The sequence below is a fragment of the Conger conger genome, chromosome 1 (genome assembly GCF_963514075.1).
Source record: "Conger conger chromosome 1, fConCon1.1, whole genome shotgun sequence".
Taxonomy (NCBI): Eukaryota; Metazoa; Chordata; class Actinopteri; order Anguilliformes; family Congridae; genus Conger; species Conger conger.
Window position 1 is genome coordinate 41,407,069 of NC_083760.1, and position 8,984 is coordinate 41,416,052.

The window sequence follows — 8,984 nt, forward strand, 5'->3', positions numbered from 1 at the left end:
AACGCATCTCCAGTTTCAATTCTGTTCTGAAACTCTGCCTCCCTATTCTATCACTGATTACTTGCTTAGTTTCAGCGAAGTATAGAATTCTGATTTCTGAACACCAATTTTGTACCTTTAACTTCTTGGATTGTTTTTCTGTGTACGAACCCTTCGTCTGTGACTACAAACACACCATTGCCTGTCTCCACAGTGATTGTTTCCCGGCGACTGAACTCTGTTTGTCTGGACTAAATAATCTGTTCTTCCTGATTGCATTTGGCTTCTCCGTTCACCAGCCTGACAGCTTGAATTGCACTTCAAGAGGATATGTTCTCTTCAAAGTTTCTGTTTTTGCTTCAAAGGAGACATAGGAGAATATTTGTGTTGATGGTGGCAAACTTTCTCAGAAGATGCTTGCCAAGTTCAACTTGGAAGGAGGATTAAAGACACATTTCATGATTATCGACAGTTCATTTGACCTGGATAATTCTGTTTAAGAAAAAAGCTGGAGCCATTTTGGCCATATTGTGAATGGTTCCACATGCAGTATGTTGTCAATATTACTGTGGGAAATTTCCTCCAAAGATACTTTCTCTAAAGAACAAGTTGCCAAGATGTTGAATGTTCTGTTCCATGTTGGCATGATTGCATCACACAATTTCTGCAGATTTGTCAGCTGCATATTGATACTGTGAATCTGCCGTTCTACCACATCCTAAAGGTGTTCTATTGGATTCAGATCCGGTGACTGGAAAGGCCACTGAAGAACACTGAACACATTGTTATGTTCATGAGACCAGTTAGAGATGACTATTGCTTTGTGACATGGTTCATTATCATGCTGGAAGTAGCCATTTGAAGATGGGTACATTGTGGCAATGAAGGGATTCACATGGTCAGCAGCAATACTCAAATAGGCTGTGGCATTCAAGCAATGATTGGTTAGCATTAATGGGCCTAAAGTGTGCCCTGAAAACATTCCCCAAACCATTACACCAATGCTACCACCCTTGGGTTTGGGTCCATGGATTCATACTGTTGGAGACAAATTTTGACCCTACCATCTGTATATCTCAGCAGAAATCGAGATTATTCAGACCAGGCTATGTTTTTCCAGTCCAGTTTTGGTGAGCCTGGACCCACTGAAGCAGTGACAGAAATACTCATACCAGCCCGTCTGGCACCAACAATCACGCCATAGTTGAAATCACTAAGATCACATTTCTTTCTCCATTCTGATGGCATTAACATTAACTGAAGCTCCTGACAATATCTGCATGATTCTATGCATTGTACTGCTGCCATACAATTGGCTGATTAGATCATTGCATGAATAAGTAGGTGTACAGTTGTTCCTAATAAAGTGCGCAATGAGTGTATATTGTGAATATCTGAATTCACTGTGGCAAACGTCCTCTCAAGACCTTTTCTCTAAAGAACAAGTTTGACTTCAGTCCTTCCAAGTTTTTTTATTCATATTCTACTGTGTTCATTTGACCTGGATAATTCTGTTTACAAATTATACTTTGGCCATATTGTGTATGGTTCCACATATTTTGAATATTTTAAATGACTGTGGCAAACTTCCTCCAAAGATTCTGTCTCTAAAGAACAAGTTACTGACTTCAATTAGGAAGGAGGATGAAAGACAAAGTTCATGTTGTGATGAATATTTGACATATTAGCCCGTGATGCCATGAAGGTAACTTAAGGTGCTGTCCACCAGGGAGCAGCACCGGCCCTACCAACAGGTATGGCCACAGCTGTGATTCATTGTAATCACCATAGCTATAGCCAATTACCTATATCTGTGGGCTACATAAGAGGCCTGGTTCAAGCCTAAAGGAGGTCGTATTTGGGAATCTGTTGGGTTTGTGCAAGGTGTCTTGTGGTCCCTTTGAGCTGGGTTTTTGTTATCAGTTTGGGACTCCTTCTGCTTTGTATGGTTTTGGTTGGCTTTTTTCTTTATTTGTCGAGTCTTTATTTGGTTTGATGAGATTTTTGTTGAATAAAAGGCAGTAACAAAACCATTTCTTTTGATTTTGTGCTGTCTGTTCACATGTGCAGTGGCCAAGCCCAGCATTGCACCACATAGCCATATTGTGAATAAAAAGCTTTATTTTGTACTAACTGTGTATCTGCTTGTTATTTCAGGACAGTTGGTGGTCCTACAGGCACTGAAGCATGCAGATGAGTTTTACTTTTAGTTCCAAAAAATAGCAATAATATTGACAGCTTAACATTTTAACACGATTAAATATGTTAATATAATGTAAATTGAGAAAAGCATTTTGTTTGTATAATGCAAAATCTTATATTGGAACAATGGCTTTATTTGTTGCAGTACAGTTGGTATGGCATCCTTTTTTACAGAGGGTTAGTTCAGTCAACATTAATTTGCGCATTGCTAACAATTGTCATTCTAACAGAGCTTCGATAGTCCTCTGCAGAGATGGGAGTACCTGCCGGAAGGGCAACCATCTTTGCAGCACTCCATCAGTCAGGCCTTTATGGTAGAGTGGCTAGATGGAAGCCAGTAAAAGGCATATGACAGTCCTGATCACACTGAGAGCATGAGGAAAAAGATCTGGTCTGATGACAAAAATGTAACTCTTTGGGCAGAACTCCAAACACTATGTCTGGTGAACACCAGCACTGCTCATGACCTGGCAAATACCATCCCTAAGGTGAAGCATCGTGGTGGCAGCATCATGCTATTGGGGTGCTCCTCAGCAGCAGGGATATGGAGACAGGTCAAAATTGAGGGAAGGACGAATGCAGCCAAATACATTGAGGTTCTTGAGGAAAACCTGCTTCAGAGTGCACGCGTGACAATGACCCAAAGCATACAGACAAGACAACAGTGGAGTGGCTTTGGGACAAGTCTCTGGCTGTCTTTAAGTGGCCTAGCCACTCTTCTATGGACTTGAACCCCACAGAACATCTGTGGAGAGACCTGAAGGTGGCAGTTCACAAACACTTCCAATTCCATCTGACGTAGCTTGAATGGTGCTGCAAGATGACAAGGCTACCGTGCAAAAATGTTGGCACCCCTGGTTTAAATTTCTGTTACGATGAATCTGTATGTGATCAAAGCAAACCTGAACTCTAAATGGTACAGTTAAGCATGGGACCTTTCTGCAAATTTTAAGACATGATTGCTTTTTATGTATTTTCTTAAAAGGAAAATGGCCCTGTGCAAGGGTTTGGGAACCCTTTTGGATTATTATTTGTTATTATTATTATTATTATTATTACTAAGGCCCAGACCAGGCCTTCAATGAGTCAGGTGAGTATAATTCTAGGGCTGATATTTTTAATAACTCAATGCCTTCCAAAGTATCCAACTACAGTGGCTGTTCTGTCTTGTGTTAACAACCATGGATTCCTCTAAACAGTTTTCCAAAGATTTCCAGGAGAAGGAGAAGGCTACAAATACTACAAATAAGTTTCAAACTACCTATTTCCACTGTCATTATTAGAAAAAGGAAGGTAAATTGAATAGTTGAAGTCAAGGGAAGATCTTGAAGACCAAGAAAGATTTCAAATACAAGATTTCAGAGTCCTGGTGAGAAATGCTCAGAAGAATCCACATGATGTGCAAAATAGCTTCAAAAAGAGTAGCAAACACTAGCTTTTCACAGGACAACAATACAACATACTTTATGCAACAAATACCAACATGGCAGAGTTGCCAGAAAGAACAACCTCAACACAAAATTAAGCTTCTGAAGTATGCAAAAGAAAACACTGAGAAGCCTAAAGACTTTTGGAACAATGTGCTTTGGACTGACGAAACCAAAATGGAATGTTTTGTCCACTAACAAAGAACTAACTCGGCGGGAACTGAACAGAACGCACTTCCAGACGAGCAGGTCGGATGCCTTCTGCTGTACTACCAGCGCAAGTAATCCGGCGGCCGCTGTTGTGAGTAACCAGGTTATCCACGCCGGCATATTGTTAAGTTTTATCCCCGCGGCGAGAGACGTATTACCGTATTACAGAATAATAAAATGTCAATCCTGACCTCTTTACACTGCGAAAGTTGTAAAAGTTTAAATGAGAGGATTGCAGTTCTGGAAGGACGGATCTCCGTCTTGCACTCCATTAAAGACGACGAGCTGTTCCTCGATTCATTTATGGAACCCCGTGGAACTGATGCTGCTGATTCGCTGCTTCGCCCCGAGGCCGAGCTCCCCGTGGCGGGGGCGGCTTCGAAGGATTGGTCACAGCTAGGGGCTAAGCCAAAGAACTGCAGCACTCCAGCTTCCACAGCTAATGCTGCTTGGGTTGCTGTCCCGACGGGCAGCCGACAAGGAAGGCGCACCTCCTTACCCCCAGTCCCAGAGGAGTTGCGGCTGACGAACGCCTTCCGGGTGTTGGACGGACTCACTCAGCCCTGGGAAGACCCCCAAGAAAACAATACTTCGGACCTACATGTTGCTCGCGGTTTGAGCGAGCCTGGCTCCGCTCGAGTAACACTCCCCTCCACTCGGAAACCGGACCGGCGGTCTTCACACCGGGCAGCGGCCTCTGCTTCCCGACGAAGGATCCTCAGGGAGGCGGTGATCAGCCGCTCTGGTGGTTCTCCTGACCCTGGTCCAATGCGGAGTCCTCCCAGGTGTGATGTTGCGGCCCTGCCGCAGCCTCTGCCTGCCCGGACACGCTCCCCTGGGTCGCCGACACGATCGCGTGGATCCCTCGGCCCTTCGTCTCGTCAGTGCCCCTCTCCCGGAGAGATGATCTCTACTTCCCATTGCAGGCCTGTGAAGGAGCCTGTCCCTTCTCAACCTCGTCCCCTTTTCTCTCCAACAACCCTTATAGTGGGTGATTCGATTACCCGGAAACTTCGGTTTGCGAATGCAGCTACACACTGCTTTCCTGGAGCAACGGTCCCCATCATCCTGGGTAAGCTACCGGGCCTGATGCTATCGCTCCCATCATCTATTAGCCGGATTATTGTACACGTTGGGACAAATGACACCGCTCGCCAACAGTCAGAGCTAATGAAAAAAGATTTCAAGGACCTTTTTAAGTTTTTAGATGACTGTGGAAAGTCCGTCTTTATATCTGGTCCTATGCTGGGGGGGAGAGCAGAACGTTTCAGCCGAATCCTCGGTCTTAATACCTGGCTCCAGTCCGCTTGCAGAACAAATAACATAGGTTTTATCGACAATTTTAACCTATTTTGGAACCGGTTCTCCTTTTTTACGGCGGACGGAATCCATCCAAACAAGCTGGGCTCACATGTGCTTGCTGCAAACATTCTACATGCTGTGCACTGTGCCAATGATTATGCCCCACGTGACTGACAATCAAATCGGGTCAATCCTTTCACTTCCAGGGTCAAAACACAGCCTATTGATGTGATCCCCCCCTTCTGTTCTAATGTGTTTACTGCAGGTACCCCTATTCCTGTTCATGTGACCAATAGGCCTAGATTGTCTGACCCCTACCGTCGTGATAGTCAGGCTTGCCGTGGTATGCGAGTGCTCTGTCCAGTTGCACATATCTTAAATTCTTCCTCCCCCAGTGTCGATTCGGCTGTTACTCAACAGGTAAACCTTCGCATGGCTCTAATAAATGCAAGGTCAATAGTAAATAAACCATTTTTATTAAATTACTTTTTTATCTCCCGGGGATTGGATTTTATGTTTATTACGGAAACCTGGCTCCATGCTGACGAATATGCACCTTTCTCTGAACTCCTTCCCCCTGACTGTTCATTCCTCAGCTCCCCTCGCACTACTGGTAACGGTGGAGGCATAGCCTCAGTGTTTAGATCTAATCTCATGTGCCGACTGTGTCATTCCACACCTAGTTACTCTAGTTTTGAGTTGCAGCTCTTTGAAATGAACCTGTCCTCCCCGGTGCTCTGCGCTGTTGTTTATCGTCCGCCAAAATGTAACACGGACTTCATTAATGATTTTGCTGACTTTTTGTCGGGGATTATGGTTAAATATGACCATATTTTAATTTTAGGTGATTTTAATGTACATGTGTGCTGTGAATCAAGACCTTTAACCAGGGAATTTCTGCACTTAATTGATTCTTTTAATCTCATCCAATCTGTATCTGGCCCGACACATGAAAAGGGACACACATTGGATCTTGTCTTATCGTTTGGTCTATCTGTTTCTGTAAATGAAATCTGTACAACAGCATGTATCTCAGACCATTTACCTATCCTGTTTACATCTTCTATCCCTTGCTCAGGAATCAAATCACGCGCCTCCGCACGCCGTTTGCGCTCGATCAACCAGTCGACCGCATCACAGTTCTCTGATATTTTCAGCGTCTCCTCGATTTGTGCGCTGGATGCGAACTGTGCTCTCAGTGCTGAGGAGCTTATCTCCATGTTTGATTTTACATGTTCTGAAATACTGGATTCTGTTGCTCCTTTTAGGCTTAGACGCACCAAAGCACTTTCAGAGCCGTGGCTTAATGATTCCACTCGTTCTCTCAGGCGCGCTTGCAGGCGCGCTGAGAGAAAGTGGAAAAAGGATAAACTCCATGTCTCTCTAGAAATCCTGCGTAGTTGCCTATCAGACTACTAGAGAGCTGTTAAAACTGCCAAAACAGAGTATATATCTACCTTAGTCTCCAAAAACACCCACAAGCCTTGGGTTCTTTTTAATGTTTTTAATTCCCTTATTAACCCCCGTGATGTATCCCCCATCATATCTTCACCCACACTCTGTGAAAATTTTCTTAAATTTTTCATTGAGAAGGTCTCTACTCTTAGGCTAGCCCACACGAGTGTTAACACATTGAGTGTTACCATTGACCCTGCTCCATCTCTGTGCTCTGCCATTTTTGACCAGTTTGAGCCTATATCCCTCCCTTCGCTCTCAGATATAATTAAGCATCTGCGGCCTACATATTGCCCCTCGGACAGCATCCCCTCTCGTCTTCTCAAAGAAGTTTTTGATTCAGTTGGTGCTAGCGTATTATTGCTAATCAATACCTGTCTCAGTTCAGGATGTGTCCCAGCTGCATTCAAACATGCTGTAGTGCAACCACTGCTCAAAAAGAAAAACTAACTTTAGGCCTATCTCCAAGTTACCTTTTTTGTCTAAAGTATTGGAAAAAGCCGTTTTTATTCAGTTACAATCATTTTTAGATAAAAATGACATCTGTGAAAAGTTTCAGTCTGGTTTTAAACCTCGGCACAGTACTGAAACTGCCCTTTTACGAGTTTTTAATGATCTGATAATAACTACAGACTCTGGTGAGCCTGCTATCCTGGTGCTCTTAGACTTGACAGCGGCATTTGACACCGTGAATCATGAGATTCTTTTATCTCGCCTTGAACACTGTGTGGGTATTAAGGGGGCTGCCTTGGAGTGGTTTCGGTCGTACCTATTGGACAGGAGTTTCTCTGTCCATGTAGGAGATTACTCCTCAGATACAGCCCCACTCACTTGTGGAGTCCCCCAGGGCTCTATTCTGGGTCCTATTTTCTTTTCTTTATATATGCTGCCCCTGGGGTCAATTTTCAGGAAGCATAACCTTTCTTTCCATTGTTATGCTGATGATGTACAGATTTACTTACCTGTAAAATCTCAATGCAAGAAATCACTGCAGCTTTTACTTACATGTCTTAAAGACTTAAAAAACTGGATGGATGCTAACTTCCTGCATTTAAATGAAAATAAGACAGAGGTCATTATGTTTGGACATCCAGCTCAATTGGAGGACATTGCTGGTGCTTTGGGCCCCCTGGCCCCCAAAAATGTTCCTGCTGCGAAAAGCCTTGGTTTCACCTTTGACAGTGCCTTTAAATTTGAGAAGCAAATTAGTGCTGTTGTCAAAGCTGCCTTTTTTCAGTTAAGACAAATAGCCAAGGTCAAGGCCTATCTTTCTCAAAAAGATTTGGAAAGAGTGGTCCATGCTTTTATAACATCTCGGCTGGACTACTGCAATTCTCTATATATAGGCTTAGACCAGTCCTCTCTCTGCCGTCTGCAGCTAGTGCAGAACGTTGCTGCCCGCCTTCTGACTGACAAAAAAAAACGGGAGCATATTACACCAGCACTGTCATCCCTACATTGGCTTCCTGTCCGTTACAGGATAAATTTTAAAATTGTATTATTTGTTTTTAAGGCAATGAATGGTCTAGCACCTACATACTTGTCTGAACTCCTCAATATGTATACCCCAGCTAGATCACTTAGATCATGCAATCAGCAACTTTTGGATGTCCCTATGTCGAGGAGAGCTAGGAGGGGTGACCGGGCCTTTGAGGTAGCTGGCCCCAAGTTGTGGAACAGCCTACCGCCACATATTAAATCTGCCCAAAACATAGATATTTTTAAATCCCTGTTAAAAACCCACCTTTTTAGTGAGGCCTTTATGTCAGACATAAATGGGGAATCCAGATGATGGACTTGTATTTCATTTTATTTCATTTCATTTCATTTCATTTCATTTCATTTCATTTCATTTCTTTTTATCTCATTTCATTTTATTTCATTTTATCTTTAATTTTATCTTTAATTTTATTGCCTGGTTTTGTTTTGTACAGCACTTTGGTCAACCATGGTTGTTTTAAATGTGCTTCATAAATAAAGTTTATTATTATTATTATAAAGAAGGTATGAAAAAAGGGTGAAGCCTTTGTATAGAAGAACACCTTGCCAACTGTGAAGCATGGAGGCGGATCCATTATGCTCTGGGGTTGTGGCAGCAGGGGCCACAGGAAATTTAGTGCAAGTGAAAGGAAGAATGGATTCTACCAAATATCAATAAATTATAGAGGCTAATGTTTGATGGTCAGTTCATGGTGTGTATGGCCAAAACATAAAATTTTGGTCTCCTCAGTCCATAGCCCTCTCTTCCAGTCATAATTCCAATGAGGTTTGGCAAACACAAGATGCTTGATTTTGTTTTGTTTTGTTGGTATGGAGGTGCCATTATTGGCTATGGATCAGTCTTCGTCTGTTAATTTGTTGGTTGGTTAGTCACATTGTAATGTTGGCCACCATTCACAAGGGATGGAG

General features: G+C 43.0%; 1 pseudogene; it reads left to right on the plus strand.

The window, feature by feature from the left end:
- Positions 1–3,995: 3,995 nt before the first annotated feature.
- LOC133126009 (uncharacterized) lies at positions 3,996–8,392 on the plus strand (annotated as a pseudogene).
- Positions 8,393–8,984: the final 592 nt, after the last annotated feature.